This window comes from Eubalaena glacialis, chromosome 1 (assembly GCF_028564815.1).
Source record: "Eubalaena glacialis isolate mEubGla1 chromosome 1, mEubGla1.1.hap2.+ XY, whole genome shotgun sequence".
NCBI classification, from domain to species: domain Eukaryota; kingdom Metazoa; phylum Chordata; class Mammalia; order Artiodactyla; family Balaenidae; genus Eubalaena; species Eubalaena glacialis.
The window spans coordinates 160,870,958-160,889,730 of NC_083716.1; the positions used below are offsets into that span (position 1 = coordinate 160,870,958).

At 36.5% G+C, this 18,773-nt stretch overlaps 1 long non-coding RNA gene across 1 annotated transcript in view; it reads right to left on the minus strand.

Moving 5' to 3' along the window:
* Positions 1-18,773, minus strand: part of LOC133087090 (uncharacterized) — a 59,750-nt gene that overhangs the window by 35,267 nt on the left and 5,710 nt on the right. Inside the window, exon 2 of the long non-coding RNA XR_009700382.1 lies at positions 15,066-15,149. This is a non-coding gene — a long non-coding RNA (uncharacterized LOC133087090). The remainder of the gene's footprint in view (positions 1-15,065; positions 15,150-18,773) is intronic.

The following is an 18,773-nucleotide window of genomic DNA, read 5'->3' on the forward strand; positions in this document are numbered from 1 at the left end:
GAAGCGAGAAAGTGAATGGACTAGGAAAATAGCAGGTCATTAACCAGCAGTATTAAGGGTCCATTTGAACTTTGTGGTATGGACTTTAACAGGAGATTGGTCAGCGAGTCTCTTTTCCTCTGGCCATGTTCAGCTACACGGGACAAAGACAGATTAGTGAGAGAGCAGGAGTCAGCAGGGTGTTTTGCCAAGTGAGTATGATAAGACAGGGGCAAGGGAGTAGAGGATATGGGTAAGAAGGGATTGCAATGATAACCCAAGGAATTTAGTTTGATAAGGGGTGAAGAGAGGACAGTAAGGAAATGAGGGACAGTAAAAAAGTGGTAGGCTCAAAGAATTGTCAAATCAGAGTATGAAAGAGGACGCACTGGAGAGTTAGTAGGTAGTGGTCAGAGAATGAGATATTAAATATAACCTTTTGTGGCAGGCAGAACAGTGTTCCCTCCCAGGATGTCTGCATCCTGATCCCCAAAACCTGTGAATATGTTACCTTATGTGACAAAAGGGACTTTGCACAAGTGATTAAGTTAAGGACCTTAAAATGGGATATTATCCTGGATTGTCCAGGTGGGCCCAATGTGATCACAGGGGTCCTTAAAAGTGGATGAGGGAGGTTTAAGAAAAAGAGAGTCAGAAAAAAGATGTGACAAGGGAAGCAAAGTCAGAAAGATGCAACATTGATGGCTTTGAAGATGGAGGAAAGGCGCCATGAGCCAAGGATTGTGGGTGGCTTTTGGAAGCTGGAAAAGGCAAAGAGATTCTCCCCTAGAACTTCCAGACGGAATGCATCCCTGCTGACTCATTGATTTTAGCTCAAAGAGTCCCATTGTACTTCTGAACTACAGAACTGTAAGATAATAAATTCATGTTGTCTTAAGCTACTATGTATGTTACAATTTGGGGGGAGCAGTGATATAAAGGTAATACACCTTTTAATCAGTTTCATGCAGGGTTAGACTTAGGAATAAAAGTCTAATTCTAGATGACAAAGCATAAACAAGAAGAAGCTGTAAACAGAAGATAGCTATTTTCTAAACGCAGAGAAATTAATTTAGGTGAATATTATTTAAGGCTAGTATAACATTTCTCTGTTCATATGTTTTCCTGCCTACATCTGAACTTTTTTTACTTCCTTGATCATGAATTTTTTTTTTTTTCACTTTTTTTTTTTACTCTTTTCCTCCCACCCATAGTCTTTTTGGTCATTTTTCCCCCCAGTTTTAAAAAATTGAAGTGTAATTGACTTACAATATTATATTAGTTTCAGGTATACAATATTGTGATTTGATATTTTTGTGATTTGATATTTTTATACATTACAAAATGATTACCATTTTAAGTCTAGTTACCACCTGTCACCATACGAAGTTATTACAATATTATTGACTATATTCCCTCCACAGACTTTTTGCTCTTTATCAGAATTAACTTTTTTTTTCCTTTGGAAATTTTGATAATGGAATTTAAATAGTAAATTGAAGAATGTGTGTTAATTTGAAAATTACAATGCACTCTAGGATATAAGGTATTATTATTGATGATAATGAATATAAATCCTCTAAGATTTTCCTGAAAATAATATTCAGATGTATGAAATATTCAGAATGATATTAAATGTTATCTATTACCACTGACCCAGATTCTCCTATATCTCAATGGTGTAGTGAGAGTATTATATGAGAATATTATACACAGGATCAGAGATGGGTTATAATGACTTCTAGAGATCTGACTGAATTATTTACAAGCCTTCCTACTGAGATTTAGGGTACATTATGATCATATTCTAAGATCTATAGAAATACTTGGAAAGGAAGAATTATAATATATATATAGATAATTTTCAATAATAATTTTAGTAAAAGTGACCTTGTAGAACATTTTTAAAAACTTGACTTTCTTTATTCAATTTAGCATCTTTTGCATGTCTACTCTAGTATTCTTTATGTTCTAGCAATTCTACTTTATTTGAATGTTTTCAGTTTAATACCTGCTTAGATGTATCTGTAGGTTTTTTTCTCTATTTTTTTTTCTTTGTCATGTTTATGTGTGGGTTTGGGAGGTTCTTTTTTTTTAAGTTTACTTACTTTCAATTGAATGTGATCTTGATATCAGTATCATTCTCTGAAAATAAAACAAATTGACTAATGTTTATACATGTACATATGTACATATTCAATATTTTATTTAATATAACATTTGAGTTCAGATTTTTTTGAAGAAAATTTTTTGGAAAGGAAGTTTTTTCAGAATATGTTTTACAACTCATTCCCCTCAAAAAAAATTTATTTTTATTTTGAAGGCAAGTTGTTTTCATGTCTTGTGCTGTTTTTAAATTTCTAAAATATATATCCACAGCTATTTAATTTCCTTCTGAACAAATGCCCAGCAAAGAAAACCACAAGAAGAAATCACATCCCACAAAACCTCAATATATAAAAGTAAACTCCCTAGAAACACAGGCTCTTGGGCCTCCACTGGGAAAGCCACATCCTTAGCAATATTCATAAAATATAAAAGTTTTTGAGCACTTATTTGACTGTCAAACAATTATAAATAGGACTATTACTTGCCTAAGTATTAGTAACCTCACAGCAGTTCTCATGATGTCAAAAGAAAAGTTACATGGTATTAGATTTAACTGAATCAAGACGTTCACTTAAAATAAAATTACATGTACAATACAGTACGAAAACTAATTTTCATATTGCTTTTTGAAGTTCTATGCCTGCTACAGTGAATAGGAATCACTTACAGGTATGTTTATATACCTGATAAGTATGCCTCATCAACAGTTTATTCACATATTGTAGGCAGAAGTAGGAAAAATTGCTCCAGTATATGAGTTGTTTCTTGCAAAACCAGAAAGAGCAAGGTTAGAAGGTAAAAATGATTAGACTTGTAATGAGTTGGTTTTTTTTTTTTTTTCAATTTAAAAGTTACAGGTAATCAAGGTTAAAAGTGCTATAGAGGACAATGCAGTGCTAGATAAACATCAGTGTTCCAGCTAAAGTGTTACTGCTATGGGGAAAAGCAACATGTATGCTCTGCCTAAACAGCAGTATCTTCAGCACAGTTGATCATCTACTTAATACAACTCTTCATCTAGTCAACTAAGATTTTTCTTTTTCTCTCTTTGCTCTCAATTTAATTTAATTTTGGGCTAGTTTATCTGCTCATATTAACAAAACTTAAGAATTTACAGATTAAAAAAAAAAAAAGAATTTACAGATGATGTATTATGACTATTCTTCCTCCTATCCTGTTTCTCCATCTACCCATTTCTGGTCCTCAAGAGCTATTTCCAGTGTCTTCAATATCCTTCAAAAGACAGTGTATGTAAATGCATATTTTTTCCCTTCCCCACTCCACTTTTTTTGTAGCATATTATACACACTCCTCTCTATCTTAATTTTATTTATATTATACATAAAATACAATTCATCAAATTTATGTGTATAATTCAATAATCCTTGATAAATATATATACTCATATAACCACCACCATAAACATGATATAGAATATGTCTATCTTTTAAAATTGTGACCTTGTGCCTCTTTGTAGTCAATCCTCTCCTGCCATGCCTTGGCCCCTGACTATAACTGAGTTTTTTCTTTTTGTCACTACAGTTCTGTCTTTCCTAGAATTTCAATGAAATGGAATCATAGAGTATGCAGTCTTTTGTGCCTGGCTTCTTTTCATTTAGCACAACGCTTTTGAGGTTATTTCATGTTGTTGTTTGTATCATTCCTTTTTATTGCTGAGTACTATTCCACTGCATACCACAATTTGTTGGTATTCACCAGTTGATGGACATGTGCTTTTTCCAGTTTTTGGCTACTATGAATGAAGCTGTTACGAACATTCATATACAAGTTTTCATGTTGACAGATATTTTCATTTCTCTTAGGTAAATACGTAGGACTGAAATTCCAGGGTTGTATGGTAAATTTACATTTAACTTTTTAAGAATCTACCTACTGTTTTCTAAAATGTCTACCATTTTGCATTACCACCAGCAATGAATAAAATTCTAGCTGGTCGTATCATCATCAAAACTTGGTGTGGTGGGACTTTCCTGGTGGTCCAGTGGCTAAGATTCCACAATCCCATTGCAGGGGGCCTGGGTTTGATCCCTGGTCAGGGAACTAGATCCCACATGCCACAACTAAAGATCCCGCATGCCGCAACTAAGACCTGATGCAGCCAAATAAATAAATATTAAAACAAACAAACACACTTGGTGTGGTGGGGTTTCTTTCTTTCTTTTTTTAAAATTTTAGCTATTCTAGCAAATATCGAGTGGCATTAATCTGCATTTCCCTAATGGCTAACAATGTTGAGCACCTTTTCATGTGTTTATTTGCCATCCATATACTTTTTTTAAGTGAAGTGTCCAATTCTTTTGCCCATTTAAAAATTTTATCTGTTTGTCTTTTTTATTATTGAGTTTTAAGAGTTCTTTGTTCTGGATGTAAGTCCTTTGGTGTATGTTTTGCAAATATTTCTATCAGTCTGTTCTTTCATTCTCTTAACAGTATTTTTGGAAGAGCAAAGTTTTATATTTTAATGAAGTCTAATGTATCATTTTCCCTTTATAGTTTATGTTTTTAAAGTCCTATTTAGGAAATATTTGCTTACTCCAAAGTTACTAAGATTTTCTCCTATATTTTCTTCCAGAAATTTCATAGGTTTTATTTTGACCTTTAGGTCAGTAAATATGAGCTAATTTTCTAAATGGTATAAGGTAATGGTCTTCCTTCCTTCCTTCCTTCCTTTTTTCTTTCTTTCTTTTGCATATGGATATCCAATTGTTCTAGCATCACTCTTTAAAAGAGTATCCTTTCTCCCACTGAATTGCATAGGCATCTTTGTGGAAATTCAATTGACTATACATGGGTAGGTCTATTTTTGGACTCTGTTCCATTGATCTATAGGTCTATCTTTATACCAATACCACATTCACTTGGTTACTGAAGCTTTATTTTTTTAAAAATATTTATTTATTTATTTATTTATTTGGCTGCACTGGGTCTTAGTTGTGGCATGCAGGCTCTTTGTTGCGGCATGCGGGATCTTTAGTTGCAGTGTGTGAACTCTTAGTTGTGGCATGTGGGATCTATTTCCCTGACCAGGGATTGAACCTGGGCCCCCTGCATTGGGAGTGCGCGGTCTTAGCCACTGGACCACCAGGGAAGTCCCTTGAAGCTTTATAATAAGTTTTGAAATCAGAAAGTTTTACAAATTTCTGCTTAGTTTTCAAAATTGTTTTGGCTATTCTCATTTTTCCTTTGATTTGGCCATGTTTCCCTGTTTCTTTGTATGCCTTGTGCTCATCTGTTGAGATCTGGGAATCTGAAAAACGAATCAGCTTAGCTAGAGATTTGGGAACCTCTCAAACCTCTTCTGGGTATGCATCTTCTCTGGACTTGTGCAAGTGATTTCCCAGTTAAAGAGGTTTGCCTCTGCTGCTTCTCAGAAGCCCATAATCTCCTTCTCTCCCTAGTGTCTGTCTGCAGTACTGCAGCCTCTCTAGTTTAACAAGCTGTTGTGCTGGCCATTGTTCTCAGCTGCCCCCAACCTGGTATTCAAAGTACACATCCATTCTTTTCCCATCAGCACACTGAGTCGGGCAAGACAGAACCCAGTCCCTTGGGCAGCCCTCTGAAAAGCCAGAACTTTGGATGCACATTCCACTTTTCTGTTTCCCTCCCAAGGGAGAATCTGAGAGTTGGGAGTGCCTGGTGCTTTACTGGGGGTGGGGGTGTGTGGGGGGGGAGGGGGAGGAGCTAGGACAGGCAAATAAGAAGAACTTTCCTACCTGCTTCCTTATGTCTCTTCTTGGCTTTGCATTCACTTGGCATGTTGCAACCTCTTACCTGGTTTCTGGAATTCTCACAAAGGCAATTTGGCACCTATATGGTTGTTAAGTCAGTGTCTCCATGTGGAACAAAGGCCTGGAATTTCCTATTCCACCATTTTGCTGATGTCACTTCTCTTGTTTACATTTTTTAATTTTGAAAAATTAAACTTATATAACAGGGAAGAGCTAAATTGGACTCCATGTTTGGTCTGTTTCTTCTACTTTAACCTTTGCTTTTCGTTGCTTTTGTTATTATAATCATACGTAATGGCCTGCCTCAGGGAACCCTGCCCCTCTGCCTCAATGTTAAAGTGCCTCTGTTCAGCTCCCAGGGAGAAAATCTGACCCTGCCCACCTGCGAATGGCTGCTAGAAAGAAGAAATTAACACATCCCCTCACCTAGGCTGGTCATTCCAGGAGATGTTTTGTAAGAATGATGACCCTTTTTACTTTACTTTCCCACCACCTCTCCCTCTCTATTCTGCCTTTTTACTTTACTTCCTCACCACCTCTCCCTCTCTGATTCTATAAAAGAAACTGGCATCCAGACCCCGATAGGATGGTTTATAGGAGACACTAGTCTGCCATCTTGTCAGTCTGCCGGCTTTCCGAATAAAGTCGTCTTCCTTGCCTCAACACCTCGTCTCCGACTCATTGGCCTGTTGGGCAGCGAGCAGGGCGAGGTTGGACTCTGTAACACTTACAGAAGAGTTACAAGCTACTATAATGAATGCTCACCTAGATGTACTCACAAAATATTGTTAATACTTCCACCACATTTGCTTTACCTGTCTCTGATATAAACAAATATACTGAACCATCTGAAGTTAAATTGCAGACATCACATGTTTTACTCTAAAATCCTTTAAAACAGCGTGATATTTGTCCAATGATGATACGACCAACACTCTATATAATAGTGTTGAATTTCTTGCTTACTACAGAAAGAGATTTTTTTATAGGATGTTTGGGATTGGCAGGCTTTCAGAAGCGTACGTGGATAAACGTCAGCAATTGAAGTGTGGTGACTTAGCGAGGCTGTTGTTGACTGGCGTTCTAAGTCATGTTTACTGGACTGAGCTCATACCTGGCTGGCTGACTGTCAGAAGTGAGGACCCGACATTGATTAGTTTGGTGTTCATTGAGGTGAGTAGCTGATCAATCGAACAGGTTTAAGACCAGTTCTGATGGTCACTTAGTATCATGGCTTCTGAGTAAGCAGTGTTTTCCTGCATTTGTGGGGACTCCTTTATTCTCAGTCTTCTCTTTTCGTCCTCATTCAGCCAAAGCTGAAAGAAGGACCAAAAGTCCAGATTTTCACCACTGTTGTACATGGTTCTTGAATATCGAGGTTCCCTTTTTGGAGATATGACTTTCAATTTGCACATTCATCATTGTGATTTTATCTTGTTTTTGTCTTTGAATCATTTGTTGAATCACTGTTAGCCCAGTGGCTGTGTGGAATCATTTTAAAGTTTGGACAACAGACACTGAACAACAGTGAGACAAACAAGTAAAACTATAAGTACCTGTCATATTGGTAATAAAAGGGAAAGGAAGATACTCCATAACCGTGAACCAAGATTTTAAAAGCCTGAGGAATAAAACAAGGCCTAATGACTCCCTGAGTCTACCTTAGTCAGTTTGTTTTTTCTTTTAACTTGGTTATAGATTGTTTTATCTCACCCGAAGTGTTAGTCCCTGTATGAGAAGTCTTAGTAATGGCACAGACTCCCTCCTGGCTGACCAAAAAAAATTAAGGCTATGCTATTCTATTGCCTGTAGGGCTCAGCCAGTGTGAAGGGACAAATTTTTAATTACTATCTCAAGTTGTGCTTGTGGGTGGGGGGAAAATATTTGGGGGAATCTTTTGCTACAAAGGGTTTTATCTTTCAGTCTCTTTTTTAAGAAATGTAGTTCATTCAGAGTGTTGGGGAGTTAAACTCATGGATGGTCTCACAAAAAGCCCTACAGAACACTTGTACAGCCTTGGTTCTGGGTCAGCACTGAAGAGACTGATTTTCACATGGGAAAAAGAATCCAGGAGGTGCCCAAAAGGTACGATCAATCTTGAAGTTATAGATATACTGTCTTTGGGTGTAGTGATGAGAAACAGTTACTGCTACAGCCCAAGAACAGTTATATCCCTCTCTTGCAGCAAAAGAATATTTTTCTTCATTTATATATTATAGATAATATAGCAATATAATTTTATATAATATACTGTCTTAAATATTGTTAACTGATATATAGTTATTACTTTAATATAATTATTGATATATAAAATATATTTTATAATATATAAATTATTATAGTTTTATTATGTAACATACCTTCAATTATTTTTCAAACTGGCTGTATTAGCCAAGCTTAGGAGAGCTCAATTACAGAATTAGAAAAGTGATCGTTTTTATTTTTAATTTTTTTCTTTTCCAGCATTAAAAAAAATATTTATTTATTTATTTTATTTTATTCTTTTCCAGCTTTATTGAGTAGAGGTGGTGACTGTTTTTGGTAAAGCTTACGTATAAGCCCATCATTATTATTGGTTAGGGTAACATAATAGACTGAGTCAAAAGTACACAACTTTAAATCACTAAAGAATAAAAAGCATAATTACATAAAAGTACTTAAGGAAGAGTGTGTTATATAGAAGAATATTGTCCCAGTGGTTTGGGGAATTATTATTATTATTTTTTTTAGCCATGCAGCTCACAGGATCTCAGTTCCCCAACCAGGGACTGAACCTGGACCACGGCAGTAAAAGCCCGAAATCCTAACTGCTAGGTCACCAGGGAACTCCCCCAATGGTCTTGTGAAAACACGTTTTACAGTGTGTAGTTACCAGCTTATTCTTAATATCTTGAATCAGCAGTCCACTTTCAGGAACCAACAATTTGTGGAGGGTCTCTGGAGAATGTCAGTTTAGGATCTCCAATAGATGTAACTTTTCAGTTGTGTCAAGGTCCTTTATATTTTTCTAGAGGATTGTCAGTGATACAGACAATAAGGTTTTGGAGTAAGTAAAATCCTGTGTTACTAAAAATCATGAATAACTTCTAATTAAATGTATCCCCATACTGCTGGATAAACAAGACAAAATGTTCTACACAGGAAATACAAGATCTAATGGTAAATATTTTAACCATGGTGAATGCTGTGGCTTTTCAACAAGCGAATGTTTTAACCTACCCAGGAAACAAATGTACTATTAATAGTATACATTCATAAATGATAGAGGGAAGCAATTGCTACAATTCATTCAGTGATCTCAAAGGATCTTTTAGGGCATGATTTTAGTCTTTGCCTTATCTTTACAATTTTTCCAGGTTAATTGGTTTTCAGATAGGGCATGAACTGGCTAAATCCTCTGTTCCTGGAAGTGTTCTCATAATGGTTTGATTCTGTGGCCAATTTATCCTGACTGTGGATGGGTTGTTTGATGGAAGATTTCCACAAGTGTTCATTTGGGGTGTTACTGGGTGCTTATCAGGTGGCCATTGTGGATTTGCCAGATTTTATCCTCATAGATCTTGTAACTTAATCATTCCCAGTGTTTATCTTCAGAATTCGGGTATCCAGATTTTGCCCATCTATGATGAAATCTTTGAACTTCTACATCAATTTATTGTTACTATTTTTGTTTTTGATGTTTTAATGATGTTCCTGTATAATGATTTTAATCAGAGAAATCTGTTTAGCATGACAATCTGTTAATGTATTTCTGTATATACAAAATATTTCCATAATGATTATAGTATAGTATACTAACTTCTGTAATATTTCTTCTACTATGAGTGTCTGGCTTTATGACAACAATTGTTTTAACATGAAGACATCAGGTAATTGATGTGTTTGTTATTCAATCTTACAGGATACCTTAGAAATCTTTGCATTTGTACATCCTTTTAAAGAAGTGAATTATTCTAAAAGCTACTAATCTTAGTGTAATATATATATATACACATTTATACTAACAATTTAATACACCCTAGAAAGAACCATGGTTCAGATATGTGAACAATTTGGCTTTTGGTAAGAAATTTTATAAAAGAAACAGGACTGTTTTTTATATATTAGCCTGATATTTTTTCAAATTTTTAACATAAAACCCTTCAACAAACAATATTGAGTAAGGATTTGATACTATAGCGTCAAAAATTCTGTTCTGATCATGGTTGTCTTCTTGAATTACAGGAACACAAGTACGGGATTCTCCTTCATAGGGTTATGGAGTTGCTGGATTAAGAGTGCTACACCAGGGCTTCCCTGGTGGCGCAGTGGTTGAGAATCTGCCTGCCAATGCAGGGGACACGGGTTCGAGCCCTGGTCTGGGAGGATCCCACATGCCGCGGAGCGACTGGGCCCGTGAGCCACAATTGCTGAGCCTGCGCGTCTGGAGCCTATGCTCTGCAACAAGAGAGGCCGCGATATTGAGAGGCCCGCGCACCGCGATGAAGAGTGGCCCCCGCTCGCCGCAACTAGAGAAAGCCCTCGCACAGAAATGAAGACCCAACACAGCCATAAATAAATAAATAAATAAACCCAAAGTTTAAAAAAAAAAAAAAAAAAAGAGTGCTACACCAGTATTTGGTTACATGAGAAGGAGAAAATGATGATAATTCATAATTAGTTAATCAATAAGTAAAAAACGAGTGGTTTCTGCTAGCAATAGTGATTGAGTACGTGTGCCACCATTAGACTGAAAGGCCTAGTAGAAGATCTGAGGCTATTTTGACTTACTAGTTGAGGCCTGTAATTACTCAGCGGCACAGAGGTTTATTTATTTTGCTTCTTTAAGAGATAGGTTTTATAGGCAATGGTGTTTTAGTGAGTTAAAATCCATAGAGCATGGCCTAACATTTTCATGTTTGTACAAAATAAATAAATAAATAAATAAATAACGCAATTAAGGAAAAAAAAATCAATCTGTAATCTTATGGGCTCTGCTCCAAGTTAATCTGCCTATATTGGTGGAATCTTTCATCCATAAGAATTCTGGTACCATAGCTATCTTTTTGGTACTTCCTAGAACCACATACAGTATACATTCCCATATCTAGATGAACTATAATCCAAGCAAGTATAAGAGCTGCAGTATATTTTTGTCTAAAAGTAGATCTTACTACATTTATAGATGTTTGGGTTAGAGATCCCCAAGACCACCCCAGGTAAAATGATTCACTAGGACTGAGAGGACTCAGCATATAGTTGTATTCATGGCTAAGGGATATAGACAATCTAGAACAAAATCAGCAAAGGGAAAAGGCACTTAGACATAGTCTGTGGGAAACCAGATGGAAGCTTTCAAGGGTCCTCTCCCAATGGAGTCATACAGGACATGCTTAATTTCCCTAGCGATGAGCTGTGACAACATGTGTGAAATGTTGTGTGAAACGTTGCTAACCACAGAAGCTTGAGACTCAGTACCCTGGGTTTCTACTGGGGGCTAATCACGTAGGCCGCACTGTCTGGCATGTACCCAAATTCCACACACCCAGAAGGAAAAGCAAGGTTCAGCGGAAACCATATTGTTTGTACAAACAGTTTAGTGAGTCACTCTCATCAGTTGATGTTGGGAACCCTCCTGAAATTTAAGTTCCTGGATGCCAGCCAAGGCTCAACCTTGCAAACAGGCTTTTCCAAGGATAGCAGTTCAGTCCTGCTCTGTTGATTATTTTCTTCACAATGTTGTATCACAGAGAATAAAGAATATCCCTCTGATAATGATCTCAAAATATCAGCTATAGTTGAGACACTGAATTGTTAGAGATTTTGACTACCTGAGTGGTTCTATTAAATCAAGGTAAATAAAGTTTATTTCTTCTCAAGTCTTCCACAATTTACTATATACATTCAAATTTTTCTTGTCTTCTTTTAAAAAAACCAACACGGCACTCTCATTTTTACTTTAATACAAATTTTTTTGTTTTCTTTTTTCATGAGAAGTCAATTTGCCTTTCTTCTTGCTTTTTAGACAATCTTTTACTCTGATATAGAGGTGGAACTATTGATAAAGTGATAACTATATAAAATGTAGGGAAATAGAAAAAAGATTGGTAATTGTTGGGTGCTCTTGTTTACGTTGGAGCCATATCACTGGATAGATTTTTGAATAGCTGTCCTGTTTCTTAGCTGGCATGGTACATAGTTTCTTTAATGGTCCTTCTATTCACTATATTTACACGTATCCTTATCTATAGGCTCTCACATCTTAGAGAACAGAGACACTTTGGGGTATTTCATCTACAGAGCCATACGATATATTGATTCCTAGCCTATTTACTTTTTAAAGCTATCTGGAAACGTTGAGCCACATATTAGATATTTTCTAAACTAGCAATTTTACATTTTAATTAATTTATTTTTTATTAAATCTACAAAAAAGAGAAGACAAGGCTTCTTTAATTCCAGATACTGAATGTAACCCAGAATACTTTTTGAAAGTTTCCTGAAGTCTGTTTAAGTTACAACATTGAATCTTTGTCCAGTCTACCCTTAAAATAGAGGCTTCTATTAATTGCTTAATATTTTTTCTTTTTATATTTAAAAAATTTTCATAGCTGAGTTTTTAAAAATCTCCTCTTTCATGCCTTGATGATTTTAGACATTTTTCCCTTCGGAAGGGCTTATAAGTAACTAAACTAGTTCGTACAGATCTGTAGCCCATGATAATAAGTATCTTTAAGAGTTCCAGATTCTATAGCAAAACTTTGCCTGTATTGCTGGAGATTAGGAAATTCTTTAATTACAGGCATACCTCATTTTATTGCACTTTACTTTATTGAGCTTTGCAGATACTGCATTTTTTAGAAATTGAAGGTTTGTGGCAATCCTGCAGTGAGCAAGTCTATTGGCACCATTCTTTCAACAGCACTGATTTTTAATTAAGGATGTGCATTTTTAAAAGATATAATGCTATTGCACACTTAATAGACTGCAGTATAGTGTAATTATGACTTTAAATGGACTGGGAAACCAAAAAATTCATGTGACTTGCTTTATTGCAATATTCACTCTACTGTGGTGTCTGGAACCAAACCTGCGATATCTCCAAGGCATGCCTGTATGGCCCTTAATTTAGCTCTAGACCAGGATTTTTTTTATTGAGATGTAACTGATACACTAGGATTTTAATTTAACTTCAAATATGTATCAACTGATAAATGCATAAGCAAAATGTGGTATATCCATCCAATGGAATATTATTTGGCCATAAAAGGGAATGAAGTACTAACACATGCTATATAATATGGATGAACCTAGAAAACAAAATGCTAAGTGCCAGAAGCCAGTCACAAAAGGTCATGTATTATGTGATTCCATTTAAATAAAATGTCCAGAATAGACAAATCTATGGAGATAGAAATTATATTAGTGGTTGTTTGGGAGTGAGAGGGGAGTGTTTGGGGGAGAGTGGGGTGGTAGTTAAAAAGTATAGAGTTTTTTTGGGGGTGATGAAATGTTCTAAAATGGATTTTGGTGATGGTTGCACAAATTTGTGAATATACTAAAACCACTGAATTGTACCTTTCAAATGGGTAAATTGTAAGGAATGTAAATATCTCAATAAAGCTGTTAGAAAAAAAGGGAGAAATGAAAGGCACGACATCTATTTCACAAAATAGAATAAATATGAAAAGTTGCTCAAATTCATTTTTAGAAAAATGCAGGGGCTTCCCTGGTGGTGCAGTGGTTAAGAATCCGCCTGCCAATGCAGGGGATATGGGTTCGACCCCTGGTCCAGGAAGGTCCCACATGCCGTGGAGCAACTAAGCCTGTGCACACAACTACTGAGCCTGCGCTCTAGAGCCCGTGAGCCACAACTACTGAGCCCGTGTGCCACAACTACTGAAGCCCGCACGCCTAGAGCCCATGCTCCACAACAAGAGAAGCCACCACAACGAGAAGCCCACACACTGCAAAGAATAGTAGCCCCCGCTCACCACAACTAGAGAAAGCCTGTGCGCAGCAACGAAGACCCAACACAGCCAAAAATAAATAAATAAATTTATTTTTAAAAAAAAGAAAGAAAAATGCAGATCAAGACCACCGCAAGTTACTCTTTTACGCCAATGTTCAAAACTATCAAATGCTGGAAAAAATGTTGAGCTCTCCTATAAGATTGCTTGTAGGATTGTAAGTTAGGAATAGTACTTTGGAAAAAAAGTTGTCATAGCCTTATAAAGTGAAATGTTCTCATTTCCTGTGACCCAGGAATTCCACTAAGTATATACCAATAGAAAGAACTTTCTGATGAGATTAGTAGTGATATTAACAAAGGTGATATTTGGTAACGTATAACGAAATGTGTCAACATTTGGAAGATGCACATTATTCAATGACAATATTTTTCAAATGACCAATGCATACTAATACAAAATCATGCATGGGTAAAAGATCCATTCAAAATTCAAGATACACCAAAGTATTTTAATGTAACAGAGTATAAAAAGTTCACTGGTATGATTTCAGATTCCGCATTGCAATTAATCTTTGAGAAACTATTGCTTGTCAAGTTTTGGTGTTACATAAAAGGAGAATATCCACAATTATCTGAAAAGGCTATTAAAATACTGCTTCTTCTTCCAACTACATACCTATGCCAGGCTGGATTTTCTTCCTACTCTTCAACAAAACAACACAGCACAATAAATTAAAGGTAGAAGCCTTTTGGAGAACTTAGCAGTCTTCTATTAAACCAGACAAAAGAGTAAAACATAATGCCATGCTTCTAATTTTTTTCATAAAATCTTGTTGTAATTAAAATATAATATTTATGTTAACATATAGTGGGCTCATTATTGTTTTTAAATGAATTCTAAAAGTAAATATTTAAAAATTTCTGAAAAACAAAACAAAACCAAAGTAAGCAGCAGGAGAATATGCAGGTTAATGGCAAACATTTTCAAATGGTAGACCTCCAAAGCAAAAGGTCTATTAACCTTATTAAACTTCTCAGTGTAACTACCAAATGGCTCTATTCCAAACCAAAAGGTCTAATTACTTAGAACAAAGACCTAAGCGTAATGATCTTATGCAAAAAAACTACTTGGTTATACACCCCAGGCTAAAGAATACACACAGTAATGAGAATTCAATGAAAGTAGAGCTCAGGTGGTTATTGAGACTGACTCATCTGGCAGCTGACCTAATGACAAAGTTTGGACCAGTAAGTGTACCTGTTGGCCCAGAGCTTACCTGGAATACTGCCAAACGAGTTTTTAAAACAATCTTGGCGGAAAATCCAGAATTACCAAAGGATAATGAGACTGCCATTGATATCTGAAATAAAAAGACAAAGCTGAAATTTACTGCTTACTATAGTAATCTAGAGCTATGCTGGTCAGGCAGAGCCTGAGCAAAGCCAACTACTGGACTCATAGGGTTTTTGGGAGGCGTGGAGTTCAGGATGGGTGGGCTTTGAGAGGCATAAAAGGGTTGGCGTGATCCTTAAAAGCTTGGTTACTTGAGTGACTATTGTTGACTGGTTGGTACTCAAAGGCATCTTTTCTGGAGTGAATTCATGCCTGATCAGCTGACTGTAATACCCAAGAGGCTAATGATGATCAGTTGGCTTACAAAAGCAGGTTCATGGAGATGAGTTGTGCTTATCAACTGAATGTGCTCTGATTGTGACTTCGTTCTATGGCTACAGAAAAATCGATCTTTCCTTAAATTTGTGAGAATTTCTCATTCTGATTTTCTTACATAACTACAATACAGTTATCAAACGTATTTGTTGTAACATATCTTTGTTCAAATTTCACTACTCCTTTAAAGCAAAAAAAATTTTTTTAATTGAAGTATAGTTGATTTACAATATAATATTAGTTTCAGGTGTACAGCATAGTGATTCAATATTTTTATAGATTATACTCCATTTAAAGTTATTACAAAATAATGGTTATATTTCGCTGTGCTGTACATCTTTGCTGCTTATTTATTTTATACATAGTAGTTTGTATCTCTTAATCCCATACCCCTATCTTGCCCCCACCCTTTTCCCTCTCCCCACTAGTAACCACTTTAAGCACTTTGTTCTCTATATCTGTGGGTCTGTTTCTGTTTTGTTATATATTTGTGTTATTTTTTAGATTCCTCATATAAGTGATAACATAGAGTATTGTCTTTCTGTCTGACATTTCACTAAGCATAATACCCTCTAGGTCCATCCATGTTATTGCAAATGGCACAATTTCATTCTTTTTAATAACTAAGTAATATTGCATTATGTATATGTATATGTATATATATATTACATCTTATATACTACATCTTCTTTATCCATTCATCTGTTGATGGACACTTGGGTTACTTCCATATCCTGGCTATTGTAAATAATACTGCTATGAATGTTGGAGTGCGTGTATCTTTTTGAGTTAGTATTTTTGGTTTTTTTTGGATACACACCCAGAAGTGGAATTGCTGGATCACGTGGTAGTTCTATTTTTAGTTTTTTGAGAAACCTCCATACTGTTTTCCATAGTGTCTATACCAAATTACATTTCCACCAACAGTATACAAGGGTACCCTTTTCCCCACTTCCTCGCCAACCTCTGTAGACTTTTTTTTTTTTTTAATTTATTTATTTTTATTTTTGGCTGTGTTGGGCCTTCGTTTCTGTGCGAGGGCTTTCTCTAGTTGTGGCAAGCGGGGGCCACTCTTCATCGCGGTGCGCGGGCCTCTCACTATCGCGGCCTCTCTTGTTGCGGAGCACAGGCTCCAGACGCGCAGGCTCAGTAGTTGTGGCTCACGGGCCTATTTGCTCCGCAGCATGTGCGATTCTCCCAGACCAGGGCTCGAACCCGTGTCCCCTGCACTGGCAGGCAGATTCTCAACCACTGCGCCACCAGGGAACCCCTGTAGACTTTTTGATGGTAGCCATTCTGATGAGTGTGAGGTCATATCTCATTGTGGCTTTGATTTGCATTTCACTAATAATTATTCAATGCTGAAAATGTTTTCGCGTGCCTGTTAGCCATCTGTATGTCTTCTTTAGAAAAACGTATTTTCAAGTCTTCTGCCCATTTTTTAATCAAGTTGTTTGTTTTTTTGATATTGAGTTGTATGAGTTAAAGCAAAATTTATTGTTTCCAAAATGTACTGATCCATGATCATGCATGCATTTAGTCGTCATGGCTCTTGTATCTTCTTTATTCTGAAACGGTTCCTCTGCTTTCCTTTGTTCCTCATGACCTTGTCATTTGAAGAATATAGGCCAGTTTGTTGTTTTACTTTTTTTTTTTTTAATTAATTAATTTATTTTTGGCTGCATTGGGTCTTCCTTGCTGCGCATGGGCTTTCTCTAGTTGCGGCAAGCGGGGGCTACTCTTCATTGTGGTGCGCAGGCTTCTCATTGCGGTGGCTCCTCTTGTGACGGAGCACGGGCTCTAGGCGTGCGGGCTTCAGTAGTTGTGGCGCACGGGCTTAGTTGCTCCACGGCATATGGGATCTTCCCAGACAAGGGCTCGAACCCGTGTCCCCTGCAATGGCAGGCCGATTCTTAACCACTGCACCACCAGGGAAGCCCCTGACTTTTGTTTTTTTTTTTCATTTATTTATTTATTTATTTATTTATTTATTTATTTATTTATGGCTGTGTTGGGTCTTCGTTTCTGTGCGAGGGCTTTCTCTAGTTGCGGCAAGTGGGGGCCACTCTTCATCGCGGTGCGCGGGCCTCTCACTATCGCGGCCTCTCTTGTTGCGGAGCACAGGCTCCAGACGCGCAGGCTCAGCATTTGTGGCTCACGGGCCTAGTCGCTCCGCGGCATGTGGGATCTTCCCAGACCAGGGCTCGAACCCGTGTCCCCTGATTTGGCAGGCAGATTCTCAACCACTGCGCCACCAGGGAAGCCCCTGACTTTTGTTTTTAATGGACATCCTTCAATATGGATTTTTCTGATTCTTTCCTCATGGAGAGATTCAGGTTATGAATTTTTGGTAGGCACACCGTAGAAGTGATGTTGCTTCCCCAGTGAATTACCTCAGGGAATCTCAGTGATACTAGTTTGTGCAAGTTTTGATGATTTTCATAGGTGTCTCCACTGTAAAGCTGCCATTTATCTCTTCTTATTTGCTTATGAGGAGATACTTTGAGACTGTGCTCCCCATGAGACTTTTGCTCAATGGTTTTAACACTTACTGATGATTATTGCCTGAATCAATTATTACTATCATGGTTGCAAAATGGCAATTTCCTAACTCTGTCATTCCTTCTCCCCCCTTTATTTATTTATATTTTAAGTATCAGTATGGGCTCATGGATTCTTTTTTATTTTTATTCAATGGTTTATAATCCACTGTTCCAGATTCAGCCAGTGGGAGCCCTTCAAGCTGGCTCCTGAGTCCTTTAAACATGTTCCCAACATTTTTAAGCACTTGTTTACTTTCTGGCACGAAAAAGATATTCCAGGCTCTTCTTATACTTTCTCAAGCCCAGCCCTGGTGTTAGTCATTTCTCTAAGGATGTCTGATTCCTTTTAGTGAAACATTTTTTTCCATTAAAATATTTTGGATTTCACTACATATTAGTAAGTATATAGTTAGATGACTAGTATTATACAATATAGATGTACCATAATCTATTTAACATGTCCTCATTGGTTGTTTCTAATCTCTTTTTTTTTTAAATCAAACAATTCTGCAATGAAATGTCTCCAAACTTTATTTTGTTTCTGAATGAGCATATTTGTAGGATAATCGCTTAGAAGTAGAATTTTTGCATCAAAAACTCTGGAAATTTGTAATTTTGATAAATACTGCAAATTGTCCTTCCAAGAGATTGTACCAATTTACATTTCTACTAGTATCATATGAGGGCTGACAACAAAGCTTACAAATTTAGGTCAAAATTCTGTTTTATCCATAGTACACTTTGAGGATTTAAATTTTTCAGTTATATTAGCT